General features: G+C 30.5%; 1 long non-coding RNA gene and 1 other non-coding gene across 2 annotated transcripts in view; both read left to right on the forward strand.

The window, feature by feature from the left end:
* The window catches only part of LOC143192342 (uncharacterized), a 200,243-nt gene that overhangs the window by 80,539 nt on the left and 99,806 nt on the right, over positions 1–19,898 (forward strand). The window lies entirely within an intron of this gene.
* Positions 6,303–6,376, forward strand: TRNAT-AGU (transfer RNA threonine (anticodon AGU)). The gene has a single exon. It is a non-coding gene; the product is annotated as a tRNA-Thr (tRNA).

Raw genomic sequence — 19,898 nt, forward strand, 5'->3', positions numbered from 1 at the left:
TTTTCTTGAGACTATTTAAATGTTTTGGTTATTTTTAAAATTCTTAACAAAAATACTGCAGTTAGAAATATAAGATAATATATAATATAACATAATCAAAGTATAATTAACTCCAAGGCCAATATTTAACAAATTTACGAATAAGTTTGAAGAGATTTTACAAATATTAGAATGATTCGAAACAGCAGGAAATATTTAAAATAACCACTGCTAATTAGAAAATTTACGAATCCTAAATTTAAAAAAAAAATGGGAATAATTAAAAATTCCTCTGAAAGAATTTAATCTTTCTGGTTATAATTTCTTAATTGTTAAGAAAACAGAATAGAGTAAAAAATATAACTTAAAAATATTTAACCTTTCTAGTTGAATATGTTAGAATAATGAAGGGATTAAAAATAATTGATATAAATATCTAAAACAATTCCAAAAACCAAGTATAGATAATTTTAAAGTGAATGTTTAAATATTTAGCAAATTTATGAGGAAGCTTGAAGATATTTTGTAAATATATCAACTGAACATATTTAAAATTATAATTATATTATTCTTAATAAAAAAACAAATCCTAATAAAAAAACATTAGGAATAATTAATAATTTTCTTGAGACTATTTAAATGTTTTGGTTATTTTTAAAATTCTTGACGAAAAATACTTCAGTTAGAAAAATAATATAATATATAATGTAACATAACCAAAGTATAATTAACTCCAAGGCCAATATTTGACAAATTTACGAATAAGTTTGAAGAGATTTTACAAATATTAGAATGACTCGAAACAGCAGGAAATATTTAAAATAACCACTGCTAATTAGAAAATTTATAATTCCTAAGTTTAAAAAAATGGGAATAATTAATAATTCCTCTGAAAGGATTTAATCTTTCTGGTTATAATTTCTTAATTGTTAAGAAAACAGAATAGAGTAAAAAATATAACTTAAAAATATTTAACTTTTCTAGCTGAATATGTTAGAATAATGTAGATATTGAAAATAATTCATATAAATATCTAAAACAATTCCAAAAACCAAGTATAGATAATTTTAAAGTGAATGTTTAAATATTTAACAAATTTGTAAGGAAGCTTGAAGATATTTTATGAATATATCAACTGAATATATTTAAAATTATTATTATATTATTCTTAATGAGAAAACAAATCCTAATAAAAAACATTAGGAATAATTAATATTTTCTTGAGACTATTTAAATGCTTTGGTTATTTTTAAAATTCTTAACAAAAATACTGCAGTTAGAAATATAACATAATATATAATATAATATAACCAAAGTATAATTAACTCCAAGGCCAATATTTAACAAATTTATGAATAAGTTTGAAGAGATTTTACAAATATTAGAATGACTCGAAACAGCAGGAAATATTTAAAATAACCACTGCTAATTAGAAAATTTACAAATCCTAAATTTAAAAAAAAATGGGAATAATTAATAATTCCTCTGAAAGGATTTAATCTTTCTGGTTATAATTTCTTAATTGTTAAGAAAACAGAATAGAGTAAAAAATATAACTTAAAAATATTTAACCTTTCTAGTTGAATATGTTAGAATAATGTAGGGATCAAAAATAATTGATATAAATATCTAAAACAATTCCAAAAACCAAGTATAGATAATTTTAAAGTGAATGTTTAAATATTTAACAAATTTGTAAGGAAGCTTGAAGATATTTTATGAATATATCAACTGAATATATTTAAAATTATTATTATATTATTCTTAATGAGAAAACAAATCCTAATAAAAAAAACATTAGGAATAATTAATAATTTTCTTGAGACTATTTAAATGTTTTGGTTATTTTTAAAATTCTTAACAAAAATACTGCAGTTAGAAATATAACATAATATATAATATAACATAATCAAAGTGTACAAACAAATTTATGAATAAGTTTGAAGATATTTTGCAAATATTAAAATGACTCGAAACAGATGGAAATATTTAAAATAATTACTGTTAATTAAAAATTGACAAATCCTAAATTAAAAAAAAATGGGAATAATTAATAATTCCTCTGAAAGGATTTAATCTTTCTGGTTATAATTTCTTAATTGTTAAGAAAACAGAATAGAGTAAAAAATATAACTTAAAAATATTTAACTTTTCTAGCTGAATATGTTAGAATAATGTAGATATTGAAAATAATTCATATAAATATCTAAAACAATTTCAAAAACCAAGTATAGATAATTTTAAAGTGAATGTTTAGATATTTAACAAATTTGTAAGGAAGCTTGAAGATATTTTATGAATATATCAACTGAATATATTTAAAATTATTATTATATTATTCTTAATGAGAAAACAAATCCTAATAAAAAAAAAAATTAGGAATAATTAATAATTTTCTTGAGACTATTTAAATGTTTTGGTTATTTTTAAAATTCTTAACAAAAATACTGCAGTTAGAAATATAACATAATATATAATATAACATAATCAAAGTGTACAAACAAATTTATGAATAAGTTTGAAGATATTTTGCAAATATTAAAATGACTCGAAACAGATGGAAATATTTAAAATAATTACTGTTAATTAAAAATTGACAAATCCTAAATTAAAAAAAAATGGGAATAATTAATAATTCCTCTGAAAGGATTTAATCTTTCTGGTTATAATTTCTTAATTGTTAAGAAAACTGAATAGAGTAAAAAATATAACTTAAAAATATTTAACCTTTCTAGTTGAATATGTTAGAATAATGTAGGGATCAAAAATAATTGATATAAATATCTAAAACAATTCCAAAAACCAAGTATAGATAATTTTAAAGTGAATGTTTAAATATTTAACAAATTTGTAAGGAAGCTTGAAGATATTTTATGAATATATCAACTGAATATATTTAAAATTATTATTATATTATTCTTAATGAGAAAACAAATCCTAATAAAAAAAACATTAGGAATAATTAATAATTTTCTTGAGACTATTTAAATGTTTTGGTTATTTTTAAAATTCTTAACAAAAATACTGCAGTTAGAAATATAACATAATATATAATATAACATAATCAAAGTGTACAAACAAATTTATGAATAAGTTTGAAGATATTTTGCAAATATTAAAATGACTCGAAACAGATGGAAATATTTAAAATAATTACTGTTAATTAAAAATTGACAAATCCTAAATTAAAAAAATGGGAATAATTAATAATTCCTCTGAAAGGATTTAATCTTTCTGGTTATAATTTCTTAATTGTTAAGAAAACTGAATAGAGTAAAAAATATAACTTAAAAATATTTAACCTTTCTAGTTGAATATGTTAGAATAATGTAGGGATCAAAAATAATTGATATAAATATCTAAAACAATTCCAAAAACCAAGTATAGATAATTTTAAAGTGAATGTTTAAATATTTAACAAATTTGTAAGGAAGCTTGAAGATATTTTATGAATATATCAACTGAATATATTTAAAATTATTATTATATTATTCTTAATGAGAAAACAAATCCTAATAAAAAAAACATTAGGAATAATTAATAATTTTCTTGAGACTATTTAAATGTTTTGGTTATTTTTAAAATTCTTAACAAAAATACTGCAGTTAGAAATATAACATAATATATAATATAACATAATCAAAGTGTACAAACAAATTTATGAATAAGTTTGAAGATATTTTGCAAATATTAAAATGACTCGAAACAGATGGAAATATTTAAAATAATTACTGTTAATTAAAAATTGACAAATCCTAAATTTAAAAAAAATGGGAATAATTAATAATTCCTCTGAAAGGATTTAATCTTTCTGATTATAATTTCTTAGTTCCTAAGAAAACAGAATAGAGTAAAAAATATAACTTACAAAAAAATTAAGAAATCGAGGTAAATGCCTGCAAGAAATCCGCCAACCAAAGTGTAGTTAACGTTAAGGCGGGTAGTTAAATATTTAACGAAAATGAATAATAAAATAGACTTACATTTTGAACGTTATGGTAACGAACAACACTTCGAAGTTCTGGAGAATACTGTTCAGAACTGTTGAAGAGAAGCTCGTAATATAGGTACAAGCAAAATACATTTAGCCCCTTCCGAGGAATTCTAAGGGCGAAAACAGGTAAATTTTCGCATTAAAAGCCTTTTCCATTTATGACTTGTCAAGAATAACTGTCTCTATTCTCCGTTTCGCGTCAATTAAGCCGAACCCTAGGTCGGGCACGACCTGCGATAAGGTGTTTCGGATTTTCGGCTCCCATTTTTTGCCTTTCTAGGTAAAAATTCCGATAACGAACAATCGATAACGCGACAGGTCTGTAACGAGGGTGACAGGTATATTTGACGGCCGACACAAAAGTTAAACGTTATATATTGGTACTAGTGACCATACTTTGGTCAAAATTACAGAAAGAAAATAATTTAAAAATTATATGTTACTAAAACTTGTTTCCGCAGCATTTTAAATATAAGATCAGAAATGTATTTGATGTATTAACATTAATTAAATTAATAAATGTTGCACAGATTGAAATAACTAACAGGTCAATTGAAAAGTCCCCTGCCTACCATAGTAAAACACAATTTCTTTTTCGAAATTAGTTTTTTTTATTCAACATAATTCGCTTCAAGAGTGATACACTGATTATAGCGACCCTCCAACTTTTCGATACCATTTTTGTATACTAAACTTAGCATACCAATCCTTGATGGTTGATTTTCCTGTGGCAGTGTCCGGAAACTCGGCATCAAGCCAAGTTTTTGTTTCAACTGTATTTTTCCCTTCAAAAAGTAATATTTTATCATCACACGCAAAAAAAGGTGCTTCACTAAAAATGCCATAATTCACAAACTAATGGTCCGATAACTGTCAAATTTATACATGCATCTTTTGAGGGTTAGGGCTAACTAAAAAATATATGGATTTAATTCTAGTAGCGCCATCTATGTGCCAGGCCGGGGACTTTTCAAGTAACCCCTTTTGTCCAAACCTAACACTCACCAATCTGTTTTAAATGGCATTTAACTAAATCTAATTTTCATTCAATTTCAATAATCAAGAAAGAGAATGTATAAGTAAAACAATTTTGAAATTGGTATTTATTATATTTTAGTACATTAAAATAATAACGAACCCAATTAGGTTGTAAAAAATCAATTTAGAAGTGTATGTTAAAGAAATCTATTTAGAATTATTAAGTTAACTATTGATTAGATAAATGGTACAAAATTTAAACAATAAATCAGTCAACATTGTCATATATCTTATAACATTACTCGTTAAACATCTTCATGTTTTTAAATGCTTGAAAATGTTTACAAATTTACTAGTAGTAATTAATAACTTCTTCTATTGGTTCGGCACGTTCCATTCATGCAAATTATGTAGTTGGTTTCATTGCAACTACTACATATTTTCATTACTTCAATTACGCATTCGTATAGTCCACATATTTGGTCCGCATTTCTCATCTAAAATATATATTGCAAAAACAATAAAAACATTTACATTTTTAAATAGAATTGCGTCGTTTTTTGCTTATTTACTACACACTTCGATTTCACCCTTGCAGATAACTCAAATTTAATTTGTTTTCTATGACTGATGCCCCAAGTGGGAACGAACAACTCACCAACCAATAAAGAATTAAAATTCTATAAAGCTATTTTATAATTTTGAACATTCCTAACAACATTTTAACTCTTGACTTTAACTCTTAACTCTTATAATATTCGGTTCGTAGTTTCTTAAGAAATTCATTTACTTACAAAATCTGAAATGAGTTAAAAGTTAATACAACTTTTGCAGAAAAATCTTAATAACATTTAGATATCATATGAATTATTATCAGTCCTTAAGCCGATAAGTTATCAATCCGATTATTTTTATTCTCGAATTTTGTTATATTCGCACTGTTTTCTGTTTAAAAGTATGTGAAAATAATCGTTATCGTATTCCTAATTGTTTTTGATCCATAACACCGATTCTTAAATAGCACATATTTAAATAAATAAACGATTTAGTTAAGTAAAAACTGAATACTATACTTCAAGGCCATTTCAAGCACATTTACTGGTAAAAACATAAACCCATCTGTTAGCAGTTTACAACATTGTTCAGCCCTAACAGACTGCACGATATTAAATGAATGTAATGTAAATTATTTTAATAATAATAATAGATAATAATATAACATTGTTTGGACCACTTGTATTATTTATATTTATGTATATATTAAAAATTACAACAAACTATTAAAAGTTTAAATAAAAGCAATATTTTAATCATCCGGTTAATTTACAGTAATGAAAATTTTGAGACCGAAGGCGCCGTGGCTTAGTTGGTTAAAGCGCCTGTCTAGTAAACAGGAGATCGTGAGTTCGAATCTCGCCGGGGCCTACGAAACTTTTTTTCTTTCTTCTGCTAAAATTTTAAAGTTATTCTTATCATAACTTCGTTTATCAATAATATAATGAAAATATTTACTTGATAGTTATCATTAATATTAAACCACAAAAGTAAATATAAAATATAAATATAAAATAAAATCAACCAGATTTATCAACAACTAATATATAAATTCTGCCATATTTGTTTATTGAAATTTTAATTTGCCTATAAATACTAATCGTTAATTAACATTGAGCTAATGCGGAAATATATTAGTAATTATAGACCAAATTTGTTGTTTCAACCGATTATTTTGACCCAATATAAAATATTTGAAATTATTGCATTGGTTTTTCAATATAATTTTGTAGTTAAATGCATATAATTCTGCATTCACAAAATTGATATACATTTTCCCGAATGCCATGGATTATTTACGGTTCAGATCGCTGTTACTAGTAAGAAAAATATATTTCTATTATTGTTTCTCATTTTTATGAGCCTGTAAACTCTGTATTTATCAATACAAATTCAATATCGAATATATTTAGCTACCAGTTTTTTTTCTAAATCATCAACAACTTTCGAGGGAAAAAGAATCTAGGCGATTTCTCTTGTATCCGGTACTATCTGCCTCGCCTTTTAAACAATTTAGACCGAGTTTACAAATGGCTCTGCTTTACCCAGACAATTTATTGTCGGAATTCGCCTCGATGACCCAGCTCTTGCGTTTTCAGTTCTCTTCTTGGATGCAGTGTGCAGTTTGCATTTCCTGGTTTAAACTTCAGGACGATTTTAAAAACACCAAAACTTTTCTTTACAAACTACTGTTAAACTACCATCGTTTCGACAGTATTCAGCATACGTTTCAATAAATAATATATATATATATATATATATATATATATATATATATATATATATATATATATATATATATATATATATATATATATATATATATATATATATATATATATATATATATATATATATATATATATATATTTATATATTATTGGATTACTTTCGCATGATGAAAATTTACGAGAAGAACCGATATTTTATATTATACGCCGCCAATTTTCTAGAATATGAAACCCGATAAAAAAAGTTTTAATAAAAATTCAGGGAAAGCGATCGTCCTTTTGTAATGCGAAATTTCTTTATAGCCAGACCGCAGTCGAATTCGCCAAAATTGGAACGGCGAAGGATTTTATTACTCGGTGTCCGATTACTTTGCATTAAAAGAAAATCTGATAACCGGATAATTTTAAATTATCGACGACTGGGCGACGAGCCTCTCCCTCCCCCGTTCCCCATGTTCCCGGGGCACCGGAATTGGGCTTTCGCTTTTTATTATTCTTGTCGTTTTCGCGACGATTACGCAGTGGCAATGACAATGTTTTACGCCATTCGGGACATCGGGAACCGAGAGGGGGGAATCATGTTTGTGTAGTATTCTAAATTATTATTTATACTTATGGATAAACTGCGCATCCCTAAGGAATCTTACTTGAAATAAGTCTCTTTACTATAAAGTATCGTTTTTAATAAAGTTTTTTAAAACTTTTAAACACTTGAGATTATTCTATCTGAATACATTTGTTGTATTCATTGATAGCATTGTCTTGCACAAGCACCATTAGACCTATACGTGGGTTATATTTACATTACTTAAATTCTATATTTCCTAACAGTGAATAAGGATTATTCCTCGAATAGACGTCAAGGTGATCTTGATTCGTCACCTGGTTTGTTTAGTGCTATTCTTTGTATTCACCTACTCTTAATGTTTATATTAAAATATATCCAATAAAACTGCATCAACTCCATAAACTGCAGCAGAGATCGAAACCCCATCTACCGTAACAGTAGGAGGAACATCCTGTTGCCTTAACCACTGCGCCAACCAAGCCGGCTCAATATTTAATTATTAATATAAAGGATAATTTTCGTGGTATTGCAACCAGTTTTCAATTGTTATCAATTATGCAAAAAATATTATTGTATGATTATATCAGTTAGTTTAAAATATTAATATGAATATTATCCGTATATATATGTTCCTATACAGAACATTGTTTATAATTAACAACGTAATGAATAGTTTAATTAAATATTTGGGTGCTGTAATTTCTAACTTGTATGGTTCTATTAACGATGATTTGATATGAAACAAAAAAAATACATTTTACCACTGATATAATTTAACACGTTTTATCGTTGATATAGAGACTTTTTAAACTAAAATGAATAGCTACGTATTATTTTGTTATTTCTGTATCCTTAAAAAAACTATTTGAAGCAAAGGACAAATCGTACTACAAAAATGATGGGGAAAAGTGGGAGGGTCGTCAAAATTAGTGTATCAACTCACCAGGGTTCGGAAGTGTGATAATGGAACAATTGCAATCAGGTGTCCCATATTTCGTAAAACACATCAAAACCTTATTGAAAATTATACATCGATCAGATGTATTTGGTATGGCTACTAAATTTTATATAGTGCAGAGTAAGTATAGGATAAAAGCTATAAATTATATATATATTTTGATGACGAATTTTTGATTTTCTACTTTTAGAATCTGTGTAGAGCGAAAAAATGTATTCAGCTTCGCACTGAATTTCTTTGTGATAATTAGGTATATGAAACAAAAAAAAACTTATACGCACATAAAACTGCAATACTTCGTCAAGCACTTTACAAAATCTGTTTGTCATGTTTTAACATATTAAATTTACCTTCATCATTCACCATTAACATTTTATATCACATGACTTCAGTGACATCATTCCTTATCTATACATAAGTATTTTTGAAGGGTTTGAAGCTCCTAACCACCTGAATAACCTGTCAATAGGTATTTGCTAAATGCCCTTGAGCAAACCTTTAGCTCGCCGGACTTATTATATTATTTTAGTGGGAAATTTCGTTCTCTATTAAGCAAAAAGCATTACAATTTGGGAACGATTCAAATTTATAACGTTGTTACCAGGTGTGGAGGGTCCGATCTATAGGGCAAAGACCGTCCGTCGCAGGCCCAGATCAGCTCAGCACAATATTAAGTATCTAAAGCTAGACGGTAATTCTCTCGCAGGAAAATACACGGGCGAGGAGACCCTGTCGCTCGAATAAATCCGCCAGAAGCGGTTACGTCCTTTGGAAGCCGATCGACCTGCGGAATTTTAAAAGGTTTTTGTTACGTTTTAAATTAATTAGTGTCGGTCTGGTACGGCATCAATATAATTAATAATGGACCGGAGTCAAAAATTTTTAAGTTTAGAAGATTAAATATAGTGGGTGATTTCTAGAATATGACTGTTCGGGATGGTGGTGAGATAAATTAGTACATTTATTAAATATAGTTATTAATATCTTATATTTGTTTCCCGAAATACCATTTTTAAAATATCTGCCTTGTTACAGATTTATGCGGATATTTTTGGCCTCTCTGACATATTTATTGCAGCTGTCTAAGCTATAGTTTATTTGGAAATGGAAGAAACTCTTATAGGTAGATTATTGGTTCCAAGAAAAGCTGATCATCAGATACAGTACAGATGTTCCCCTGCCCTGGAACGAGAGGAAAACGGAATCATTTCTTAAAAATCTAGGCAACCCCACTTCTGTTTATGACCTCTGGCGTGCTACCAAAGCATCATGCGGAAAACTTCGAACCCAATCCCCTCTCTAAAGGTCGGTTCCTCCACGGACTTCGATCTAACAAATCTGGAAAAAGCCGAGCTCCTCGCTAATTCATTTGAGAACCAAATGACTTCCTGGTCCACTTCAACAGACTTTATCCAACATAAACGACACTATCCCCTCCCTGAAGAGGAAGAACTTCCAATCAGTGCATCTTCCGAAGAGCATAGCCTCTCCCAGATACCTTCAGCTGTCAATAAAACGTCTGTCTTCGAAAAATGCTTCAGGTCCAGATGGTATCACAGTAAACCATCTGAAAAACCTCACCAGCAAGCAACTTTGAGAGCGTGTCAACTTTAGCAAATCCATCCTGAGGTTAAACACGACATGAACAATTCAGTTTCCGTGCCAAATAGTTAAGCCTTCATCAAGCTGATCGCGTAGCAGCAACCATCCACCAGGCATTAAGGAAAGGTCACATAGCTGTAGATATCTTTTAAATGTTTCCAAAGCTTTCGATCAAGTATGGTACAACGGTCTGATCTTCAAAGCGAACCAACTTGGTCTACTGAATCACCTAATCTCCCTGAGTGATTCATACTTGAACGGTAGGTTCTTCCAACTGAGGATCGGTGACGCAGTCTCCTCTCGTAAACAGATTTCCGCAAGATGTTCCACTAGCCAGCGCCCACGAGTTCCACGCTTATCGCCTCCAAATCAATAAAGTCCTATACCCTGGTTCCAGAAAGTAGTATACCTCGGTCTCCAGTTCGACTGCAAGTTGCAATGGTCAGCCCAAATGGAGCACTCCATCTGCAAAGGCAATGGCGTGTTCTCACGTTCAGTGTAAGGTTCTCTCCAGGTGCCTTAGAACACGATAACAACTTGATAAAATCCCTACCCATCCACAAACCCCGGTAGATGACTACGACTATCCCAATCGTACCACAGGGTCTCTGTTGCTTGCAAAACACTTCTCTACCCCGAACCCGAATTTCGTGAGTCACTGACATCTTTAAGAACGACTTGCTTATTGACTTGAGCCAGCGTTCTTAATATTACTTACTGAATTACACTATTCAACAATGGTGTTACTGGTGGTTGGTATTTTGTTATTACTCAATGAGTACGGATAAGGAGAAATGAAACATTAGCCAATGTGAATCTATAGTGTGCAACTATGGGATTGCGAAAGATATTTTGACTCTATGATTGAATCACATCAATCATAGAGTCACAGAAAAATCACTGGAAGAAAATAAAATTTGTTGTCCAATAATTTTAAATGTTGCTTAAGCTCTCAATAAAGTTTGGCATGAGTATTTATAGCATAAGATTAAGATGCTTCTCCCTCACTAATATTCAAAAAACCTTAGAATCATATTTACCTAACAGATACAACAAAAGTCAAACTAGTAGATGCCAATTTTGACTTTAGTACAATACAAGCAAGTGTGTCACAGGTATTGGGACCAGTCCTACATTCAATAAAAATATTTTTACTACGTTTTCAACAACGTTGTCGTATATCACAACACTAAAACAGCCAAAAATTTACACACAGCTTTTTCCGAAATACAATGCTGGATAGAAAAATAGCATCAATAGGAATAAAAACAAGTTTATCCACAATGATTTCAAAAGCAAAATAATTAACTTGGAGTTAAACTCAACTGGAAACCACATGTAAGGAAAAGGTGTGAAGGACTCAAGCTGAGGTACAAAAAATGTACGGCTTATTGGGTAGATATTCAGGACTCTCAATATATAATAAGCTTTTGCTCTACCAATAAATCTTGCAACCAGTGTGGACTCAGAAGTTCAACTCTGGTGTTGTACCAGCCAAGGCAATGTAAATATCATACAAAGATTTCAAAACAAGTTACTGCGAGGTATTGTTGATGCTCTATGATATATTTGTAACAACAATTTGCATAAAGACCTGAAGTTAGAAACTATCGATAACGTTATCAGACTATGCCCAAAGACATGAACAGAGGCTCCATCACCACATGAATATTGTTTCATTCAACTGATGAACGTCCTGGCTCTGTCGTCATAGCTGCGACCTTGATAAAAATGTATCCAATTTAAGCTTACGTAGATTTATATGTAATATATGTAGTTTTATGATTTTTGACTGTTTTTATATCAATAATAGGTAATATTTCGATTACTCCCTCGACTTTTCAATAATAATTAAAGCATTTTCATCATTTCATTCAGGTTATATTTAATTATGCCATGGATTAGTTTTTTTTCTATGTTTATCTTTAGTTTTTAGGTTTTGTTTAAGTTCTATTGTATCGTTTATATTTATTATAGTATACTATTTAAAAACAGCAGTTAACATACTAAAATACAATAAAACATTTGTGGGATATAAATTCCATTACATAGAAAAATACCATTCCTTTTTACAGATACACAGAACATTCAAATATATATTTTTTTTATTACTCTTCGTGAGTCCACAATCTGCCCAATTGGCAATAAGTATTTCTTCTGTCTATATTATATATACATGGCATGTAGAAAATCACTTCATTAAGCAATCTTCTGTATAAAATATTATCTTAATTAATTAGTCTTATTCTAAAGCTTATTCTAAAGTCTACATATGTCCAGTAATCAGATCAGATGGTGTTAAACGTTTTAGTCTACGCACTTCACTATCACGTCGCATATTTAGCTGATTAGCGAGTACATTGGGATGCACTGACACTCTTTCGAAGTAGTTCACACAAACACGTTGAATTACACTCGTTATAGGTTCTAGAGGAATATCGCGTTGTATCACTTTATTAGAAATATAGTACGGAGCATCAACAATGGCACGCAACACCTTATTTTGGAACCGTTGAACATTCAAATATAAAAGTAATTCTACTGCATTTAAAATTAAATTATAAATTGCATGTTATGTATTATTATTATTATATCAGTAATTATTTTTTTCCTTTTATTTTTTAAAGTTTGTGAAGGAATTTATACATCTCCGTCTAGTTTATACTACCGTTGGAAAATATAACCACATACAAAATTAACTACCCCAAGCAATTATCTCTGTCCTTTTCTCTCTCGCAATTTATACAGGAAAGGATTCGTACATCTTCGTCTGACATCACGAATTGGAAAATACAGTCGAACCGTAATTACTATTTCAGTGGTTTTAGAAAGATTTCAGTTGCTAGTTTTTTGACTATGTACTGTTTCGACTGTTTTCAGTCGATAGTTCCCAACGGTAGTTATTACAATAAAAACGTGGCGGCAAATCAACTGCAGAAGTCATGTAGAGTATATTATTTTATAAAATTAAACAAATAATGAAGTATAACTAAGCGCTGAATCGTTAAAAAATTTCTAATTTTTTTTTAAATTCGATTTACGTTAATTTTTTTATTATTATTAAAACTTATTATTTAATTTTATTTATTAAAATGATATTTTTGTAACTATATGTGGCAATTCAACCAATATAACAATGCACTATAATTAAATTTCAAGTTAATTAGGCGTAACGCAATTTAAATGAAGCCGATATCTTACAGGTGATAAACGACGATTCCTCCAGTCCAGTTAAGAAACCCATTCATACTGTCAAAGGCTGGAGAGGCCCCCGATATAATTATTATTCAGGTCAAACGGAGCATGCGGGTAGCGCGCATATTCTCCCCTTTGCAGATATAAATCGGAATTCTGACCACAAATGAAATTTAGTGGAAACAGCAGTTTCCACGAATTATCAAGTACGATCTGTTCAATCATCGCGAAGGTTATATACACTGGATTAAATCGTGTTATATATCGATGCAGTTCCTAAGGAGATTCGAGGATTCACTGGAGAACGCAAAATATCTATAAACAGCATGGTGAATATGTTAAACTGGAACAACGATAGGTTACAATGGTTTAAAATTTGTTATTGAACGTTTGGTTTTAATTTTAACACTGCCTGTTAAGAAGGGAGAAGAAATTTTCATTTAGAAAAAGACTAATTTTAATCTACCGGTTTGTTTTGTCTTGATCTAGCTCCAGATGTCAGGTTTTCTTGACGAGCTTATGTTAAAGAGAATAGAGAGGAGCTACATATGTTACATCATGCAGCAGTTTATTGCGGCTTATATAACTGAATAGTTGTGAATAGAATGAGACCTCTGAACGTACCAGTTTTTCTTGTATATTTGTAGATTCTGAAGGATAATAAGACTGTTATCCTTTGAATTAATTCAATTGAATGGATTCAAATTAACAAATTATCAAGAAAAGAAAACAGGTTGACGTTGGATTAGAAATAGTTCCACAGTTACTCTAAGCACTACTATTTAACAAAATTTTATTGAAAAAGAATAAAACCAACCATTGAAGAAAAGCATCTTATTCGAGTTCAGCAATTTGGTTTGAGGAAACAATATTCTGCAAATGATCAGGTTCATTGAATCACATCAATCAAAAATCACTAGAAGAAAATAAAATTTGTTCTCCAGTATTTTTAAATGTTGCTCAAGCTCTCGATGAAGTTTGGCATAAGTATTTATAGCATAAGATTAAGATGCTTGTCCCTCACCAATATTCAAAAAATCTTAGAGTCATATTTACCTAATAGATACAACAAAAGTCAAACTAGTAGATGCCAATTTTGACTTTAGTAAAATACAAGCAAGTGTGTCACAGGTATTGGGAGTAGTCCTACATTCATTATATAGTATATAATATAGCTATAGACTATTAGAATCTGGAGCCAGTAAGACTTGGAAAACCATTCCATAGACGGAAACCGTGGAAATTTGGGTACAATAGTGCCATTTCAAAAATCTTCAGCGGCAAACTGGCAATAGAAGGTACAGACGATGTTCAAAAACAATTTTACTTCTATTATAAACTGTCCAGATGGGACAATGGCCACTTACATACCTGTTACCGACCGTTCCTTGAATAAAACAGTTTTAAAGATATTTTTTGTGTTCTAAACTCTTTCCCTTATTATAAATTTGATTATTTGGTCTAATACCTCTTTGACGCACATAATAGATCGATTTATAATGCGATCCCATACATAAAGTTGTAATCGGGATTTTTAGTTTTGTATCCAAACAGGTTTAAATATTTTATTTATGTAACAGCAGGAAATTCTATATTTGAAATCTAAATTTGACTCGATAACATCTGTATAAAATATTTTCAAAATACATAAAATCTAATTTTATATCTAATAACGTATTTTCTGATTGTACAGTAAAAACTAGCAATTGCATCTTGGTTATGTTAAGTAGTGATATATCACTTTCGGGGGCATAATCGTCTGGTTGGTTTGCAATGCAAAAAAATAAAGCTTCCTGTTTGGAAGCTTGATGTAGGATATCATAAGAGGCTTCCTAAAACTTATCATTCTTACTGATTTTAAAAAACCATCGCTGTACTACAGCATAATATTTGGATAAGTCCAGATGTACCGGAAAGTCATGTACCGGTTTTTCTAACACATGTGACCAGGATAGAGATTGCATTTTATTCTACTGACATCAAGCTTCAACGCTACATATGTTATATTTTGTAAAAGTAACACTGTCATAGATTTATGTCTCTTCAAACTTCTAACTCTTTGACTGACTGAAAGTCATCGTTTGCTGCTTGAATCTTACGATGAGCATACTCTAGCCATAAAAACTAATGAGGTTTTATAAAAAATCAAAAGTGGCAATTTCGATATGCAAGGTAAAGAAATTACTGGTAGACCAACACATTTTGAAGATGCCATACTGCCAGAGTTATAGAGTGAAGACAAAACCCAAACTCAAATACGATTGGCAGAGGCGTAAAATGTGAAGCCCAAGAAAGAATTAGTGACCGACTACTGACAACGGGAGAATCCAAAATATGGGAAGATCGGTGTCACATCAGTTTAATGACGCAAATGGAAAATAGAAAAAATAGTCTGTGAAATGCTGCTAAAAGGTATGATTGGAAGTCATTTCTGCATCGAATAGTGACGGGTGATGAAAAGTGGATTTATTTTGAACCTAAGCCCAAAAAATCACGGTTATCATCACACGAAGCCGGCCGATCGATTCCAAGCCCAAATCGTTTCGGTCGCAAGACAATACTCTGTGTTTGATGGCACGAGAGTGACGTGGTGAATTACAAGTTGTTAAAACCTGATGAAACAGTTAACAGTGATCGTTACCGACAACAAATAATTAATTAAAACCATGCATTAATTGAAAAACATCCAGAATGGACCCCAAGACATGGTAAAGTGATTTTACAGCACGACAAGTGCACGGGAAATGTTGAAAACACTTGGATTTCACCTGGTAGCACTTCGTCCTTTTCGAAGAAGTTAGAAAATGGCCGATGAATGGTTTAGTTTAAAGGACAAACAGTTTCTTGGGAAGACATCCATAAATTGCCTGAAAGATGAACTTGTACTCTGTATATCTTACAGAATGATCTGGTCACTACTTAGAATAAATAAATGTTTCCATTGTCGTGAAAATTATGTTATATTTTTATTTGCTGTCGACGTTCCTAATTCGAACGTAAGATATTTTTGAACGCAGCGACTCTGTACTAACCTGTTTGGAATTACAAAATGTGTCCCCGTCGCCAGAAGTGAGCGCGCGTACCGTCAGAAATAACAGCGGCCATAATTCTATTATCATTTCAGTTGAGCCATCGAGACGAGAGAGACGTGAATAATAAAAGTGTAAATCTAATTTAAAAACAGAGAAAAGTCGACGGCGGTGAGAGGGCGCGGCGGTCGATAATTTAAAATTAGCCGGTTATCGGATTTTCTTTTAATGCGAACTTTTCGGACGGGCCGTAACCAAATCTGTCGCCGTTCTGAATTGATGATTTTACGTTACAAAGGCGGAAGTCTTCGCTGAATTTATATTAGATTTTAAAGGAACTTGTTGATATATTAGGATTCTTAAATGAATCATATTAATGAGAGTAAATTAAGAGGAAAGAATCGGGGTTTCCCTATATATAGTCTATCCCAAGTTTATTTATATACTAGCGACCCGCCCCGGCTTCGCACGGGTGCAATGCTGATACTAAATTAAATACACTACAGAAAAAATATGAACGTTGTATATAAAAACATAGCGGTCCGCTCCGACTTTGCACGGGCATAAAATATATATGCCTATGTCACTCAATGAAAACATGATTAAAATCGACCCAGTATTTCTGGTTCATTCATTACTGCCCTTGGCCTGCACGCATTAAATTTGGAGTAAAACAATTCCTCTCCTCCTATGCTTACTATGAAGATTTCCTGCTATCTTTGGAATATCTAAATTCATACAATTTTTATTACATTACACATTTTTAAACGCAAATTTTAAATTTGTAATGTCTCCGAAAATATCTGTTTAATTTACATGCTGTAAGGAACCATATTGATCTATATCAATTGCACACTGTATTTAAGGTACTTAATTCGATAAGGATTAATGCCGTATTGCACGTTTTCTCACGTAAAAAGTAAACAATAAAAATGGTTAATGTGGGTTATCCCTAAAAGATAAACATATACCATCGCCATATATGCCTATGTCACTCAATGAAAACATGATTAAAATCGACCCAGTATTTCTGGTTCATTCATTACTGCCCTTGGCCTGCACGCATTAAATTTGGAGTAAAACAATTCCTCTTCCCCTATGCTTACTATGAAGATTTCCTGCTATCTTTGGAATATCTAAATTCATAAAATTTTTATTACATTACACATTTTTAAACGCAAATTTTAAATTTGTAATGTCTCCGAAAATATTTGTTTAATTTACATGCTGTAAGGAACCATATTGATCTATATCAATTGCACACTGTATTTAAGGTACTTAATTCGATAAGGATTAATGCCGTATTGCACGTTTTCTCACGTAAAAAGTAAACAATAAAAATGGTTAATGTGGGTTATCCCTAAAAGATAAATATATACCATCGCGGACTTTTTTGTAGACCTTTTTATGGTGTACAATACTGTAGTACATTAATTTGATCTAACTCGTAGGGTTAGGCAGCGTTTTTGCTAATTGCTAAATAAGCCTAAAAAAATATGTTAATTTACGACATCACGTTAGAAACCTCTAAAATTAGCAATGTTGCCTTAGTATATTATGCATGTATTATACATATAAACCTTCCTCTTGAATCACTCTATCTATTGAAAAAAACCGCATCAAAATCCGTTGCGTAGTTTTAAAGATTTAAGCGCACATAGGGATATAGGGACAGAAAAGGCGACTTTGTTTTATACTATGTAGTGATGCGACGTCGAAATTTGTGATGTCAAAACGTCGCAATGTTGCCGAATCATATAATTTATTTTAACATTGTAGTACATCTAATGCATATATTATCGAAGGACTGCAATCAAGCACACAAATATTATAATTTGTATGTAGGTTAGGTTTGTGTTTGATTATATTTAGATTGAACTATTCCACACTGAATAATTACAATCATATCTGTGCACACAAATATTTCACGCCCTACAATTCCATTTTCTACAGTTATATTCTATTAATTATGTGCATACCTTTAGTTGTTTCCACTCTCATCACTATGTCTCAGTAATTTCCAGCATTATCACATATAATGAATGTTTCCTTTAGTCACCTTCACTTTCAGAGTCACTCTCCAAGTGAATCACTAAACTGTTAATTTTCAATCTGTCTAAAACATGTTCACGATCCACCATTTATCAATTACTTCTTCTGCATGTCTTATCGAGTTCATCCAAACCGAAAGTGTTATGGTCGACAATGAGGTTTTCATGAAGACGTCCACTGTGTTCTGTATTATCCGTCTCTCAACGACTAGGTTTGAAGTCTATAACAACCAATTGTTATAGTTTTCATGTTTTGAATAATTTTGTAGACAGTACAATCTTAATTATACATTCATTTATTACTACATTTCATTTGTACTTGGATTAGTTCACGAGCAAGATGAGTGCGAGATAAATACATCAATATGTATTCCTCAATTATAACATTATAATGACTTAAGCTATAGTTTACACTAAAGGTATACACTTTATATAAGTTCGTATGGTTTGGTTCGCTTCAATCTTCGGATATCCTGGGCGTTGTCCAATAGTTGTATTGCTTCCACGTTAGTATGATTTAGTAAACTTCTTTTGTGTTTTTAGGCAAATCTTTGATAACTTTATAGTAAATCCATTTGATTTCCAGGTCATCATGCATTTCTTCGTTGGTTACGTAGCGATAGGCATTATAGATCAACCTCTTTGAATTTAGATCAAGTCGAGAGTATCTTACGACTAACCAGTATAGTTGTTTTGTTTTGGTTCTAATGTGTTTTGCTTTTTGTCTAACATGGTGTTTGCAATTTAATCTATAGTCAAGAAGGATGCCGAGGTAATTAGTTAATACTGCCTGAGTATCATAAGTATCTCTTTATTATTTGACCGCAATGCAAAATTAACATAAACAGATTTGGACCTAATAATTTAAATTTTCCATTCTTTCGTCCATTTGTAGATTTTGTTGACTGCCACTTGTACTTTCTCTACTGCTCTAGGCTAGTTATTTGCTATAATAATTGTATCGTCAGCAAAGGTTCCTAGTAGTATTCCTTTAGTTGTTGGGATATCGGAATTGTAGAGCAGACACAGGAGAGGTCTTAAGACGCTACCTTGCGGAACTCCAGCCGAAATAGTTTTAAATGTCGAGAACGCCATTTCGTGCGATACTCTAAATTTTCTTCCGAAAAGATATGACTCCAGCAATTGACAAGAGTTACACGGTAACAATTTGCTCATCTTACAGATTAATCCCAAATGCCAAACCCGATCAATGGATTGTGAGATATCCAGGAATATTGCAGGGTAGTATTTTTTTTCTC

Source organism: Rhynchophorus ferrugineus, unplaced genomic scaffold (genome assembly GCF_030347505.1).
Source record: "Rhynchophorus ferrugineus isolate W39M unplaced genomic scaffold, kcgeb_rfMv2 rfM3, whole genome shotgun sequence".
Lineage (NCBI taxonomy): Eukaryota > Metazoa > Arthropoda > Insecta > Coleoptera > Curculionidae > Rhynchophorus > Rhynchophorus ferrugineus.